At 44.6% G+C, this 3,362-nt stretch overlaps 1 long non-coding RNA gene across 1 annotated transcript; it reads right to left on the reverse strand.

The window, feature by feature from the left end:
- Positions 1-1,486: 1,486 nt before the first annotated feature.
- LOC135810888 (uncharacterized) lies at positions 1,487-3,037 on the reverse strand. The gene is made up of 2 exons (XR_010552440.1): positions 2,637-3,037; positions 1,487-1,875 (listed from the first exon to the last, which is right to left on the reverse strand). It is a non-coding gene; the product is annotated as an uncharacterized LOC135810888 (long non-coding RNA).
- Between the last annotated feature and the right edge of the window lie 325 nt (positions 3,038-3,362).

Below are 3,362 nucleotides of genomic sequence, written 5' to 3' on the forward strand. Positions count from 1 at the left end.
GATTTTCGTGTTCCGCTCATCAGTGAATAGTATCGGAACTGAGGGTACTTTGTACAAAAAATAGAACATTTTATAACAGCATAATTTAAAGTGTGAACAAAAAAGGAAGTGCTACAGCATTACATGATAGGTGTCAAACATAGTGCTAACATAATATAACTGAGTGCAGGCACAAAGCATGAGGTGATACAGTGCAACATGACACAACATTTACATCTGATAACCAGCTACGAGAACAACTTTAGCGCGACTACATGCTTCTTTTGTTTACAAAGAACAGGATTATGCACACGAATACATACAGCTTCCAGAACCTTCAACTGCTTAACATAACTTGCACGGCACAAAACAGAAAAGTGAGAATCATCGTACACACTAAGACAATCTGGACGTGATAACAAGTGACAAAATACAGCTGACTTTTGCTCACGTCGCTCTCTTCCGTCTCATCCCGCTCCTTTCCTTCAACCTCCTCCGCCTTATCCTCGTCCTCCGTCTCATCTTCATCATCATCGTCCTCATCACCACCATCATCATCATCAGTCACTTCCTCATCATCCGTTTGATGCTCAGTCTCACTGCACTCCTTATCAGCCTCCAACATGGCTCCATCATCTCCACCAGCATCACAAGTCGTTTGACCGCTGCCCCGCGTCACCAGAGCTATCAAGACCCTAGTCAATAAAACATACGTTGCTGCCCACTTCATCCCCGTGTTCACCACGGTACGTGCGTTCATGGTGAAGAAGGATTTCCTACCTCCCCAGCTTTCAAGCCATTAAGTGCCGGAATTGTGCTGCCCGGTACGTTGGTAGGACTCTTCAACACCTGAACGCACGTATCAGACAACATGTGCCGTTGCACTTATTACCACCAGCAGCCAGAGCAAAGCGGCCAAAGCGTGGTAGGCCGTGTAAGAACCCAGTTAGCTCAGTAGACAAACACGCTGTGCCGACAGCGCCGCCTGTTCCCGTGCCACCACCGGCCCCACCACCAATTCGACAAAAATTGTTTTTGTTTGAGAACTGACAGTGGCAGTCATTAGACTCAGTAGGTGTCTTTGCTGCTTCTTCCCCTTCATTGGTAGGGTTGTGCTTGAATAGTACAAGTGCTTGAAGTAAAATAAATAGAACATGTGGAACATAAATCTAATCAAGCATCAGTACATGTATTGCGAAGTTCAACTTCAAAGCACATGAAATCACAATGATCACGACGTTTATGTAATCAGGAGTACACCCTGTGTTCAATGAACACATACACACATGCTGTATTGCGCACACACATGTACACATGTGCGTGCACCCCCACCCCATCCCACAGACACACGCAGGCAGCGCGCACATCCATACACATGTGCGTGTACCGCCCCCCCCCCTCCCACACACACTCCTACCCATACACATGTGCGTGCCCCCCCCCACACACACGTGTGCACATACAGATACACAAACACACACGCACGAACATACACACACACACAAGATACGTGTAAGTGTACATGGTCTTCCTGGTGCAGATGCTGAGCCAGCACAATGGAAAATACCTCCATCAAGATGCTTGATCAAGTTTTGTGATAATGGCACTGTTTGTTTGTTTTTACAAAGAAGTGTGGGAAAGATTACAATGCATTATAATTCATAATTGTTCTTTGCCTTGTACTGTGCAGACCAGAATGCTTCGCTATCAACTCCTGGCTTTCCATCGGCATGGTGTTCAGCTGCAGCGGCATCTGGTCCGGGGAGTTCAAGTTGCTGGATGGCTGCACTGACACAGGATGGGTTTGCGTTGGCAATGCGATACGGCAGTCATCCCACATCACGAGCTACATGTTTATGTAATTTATATTGTCGCTCATCCAGCAACGTCAAGGCTCTGCATGTAAACACAGGAGAACACCATAATACTACTCAGGGGATAATAGTTTTGGATATCAATTTTCGCATTTGCACCTTTGTGTCATTATTGCAATTTTCGCTGTTTACTTTAGCTATCTTCTTTCTTTCTTTCTTTCTTTTTGCGCTGTTTTACCACCTTCTTACTGTATTTAATCCACTGTTCCTGTTCCTTTTCCCTTGCCTGTATTTCACCTGATGAGAAGGCTTGAAAGTATACTTGTGAAGACGAAAACTTTCAAGATGTTTGTAATGAGCCTGAAGTGTGTCCTTTTTATGAGTATTATCGCATTTTTGTCTCAGAGGAAACTGGATATCAATTTCGTGACAATTATTAGATTCACACAATATTCACAACGTATGCAACACGATGCTGTCTATTGACACTACTTCAAACTGAAGTGCTCACTACTCCTCTCCCGTTTTCATCTCCCACTACCTTATGAATACTCTGCATTACTGGTTTCGTTTCTACCCTTTCCATTGCTGCCAGCTCCCAGTCTTTTTCAATGCACAGCACCACCTTGACAGTCATTTTTGTGATTTGATGTACACATACTTTGAAGTTCAAATTTGAATTACATGATCAGATTTTTGTTCCACATTTTCTATTTATTTTTACTTCAAGCACAACCCTACCGATGAAGGGAAAGAAGCAGCAGAGAGACACCTACTGAGTCTAATGACTGCCACTGTCAATTCTCAAACAAAAACAATTTTTGTCGAATTGAAAAATCTCACCTGTTAGTACAGTGTTGCTCACTAGCCACTAGTGACTAGAGTTGTTCGTCCACGAAATTTGCAATATGCCACTACGGTACCAGCAAGAGTAGGTAAGTTGGCATAGAACATCAGCTATGCAAAGCCATGTTCATCTCCTCTTCACTTTGGAAGGCAGTACAAGCACCCTTCATACCTCGACATTGCCTTGGAGTGGAAGCAAATTCACCATGAGTTTTCCAATTCGCTACGATCGATCTCGGGGTGATGATGTGTCTTTTTCATCACCACTGCAGCCTGGACAGCCTTCGGGAAGACATGTGTCACTCTCCTGCTCAACAGATTCCTACATCTAGATTTGGTTACCGTCAGGGAACGAAACAGAGCTGCAAAACACCAAAGTAATTGTTTTCTTCCATTCAATAACACTGCTGAGCATGCACAGCATGGTGACAGCTAAGCAGTACGCACGTCATCAAGGCCAATTTCCAAATATGGGAGGTGTCATTTATGAAATTTGACACAGTTCCTCTTCTCTGATCGGCTCGAGACATAGCTCATCGGAATCAGTGCCCAATTCTCCTTCGGATAAGCCATACTTATTTTTGGCGTTCAGTTTCCCTTTAAGCTCAGCCGACCAAGGGTCTCGGCATCACAGCTGCACATGTGCACCAAAGGAAACAAAATGGGGAGTGGAAGGGCGGGGAGGGGAGCAGGAGAGCAAGAACTCTAAGGGTAGGAAAGAGA

The sequence above is a fragment of the Sycon ciliatum genome, chromosome 2, assembly GCF_964019385.1.
Source record: "Sycon ciliatum chromosome 2, ocSycCili1.1, whole genome shotgun sequence".
In the NCBI taxonomy this organism is placed as follows: domain Eukaryota; kingdom Metazoa; phylum Porifera; class Calcarea; order Leucosolenida; family Sycettidae; genus Sycon; species Sycon ciliatum.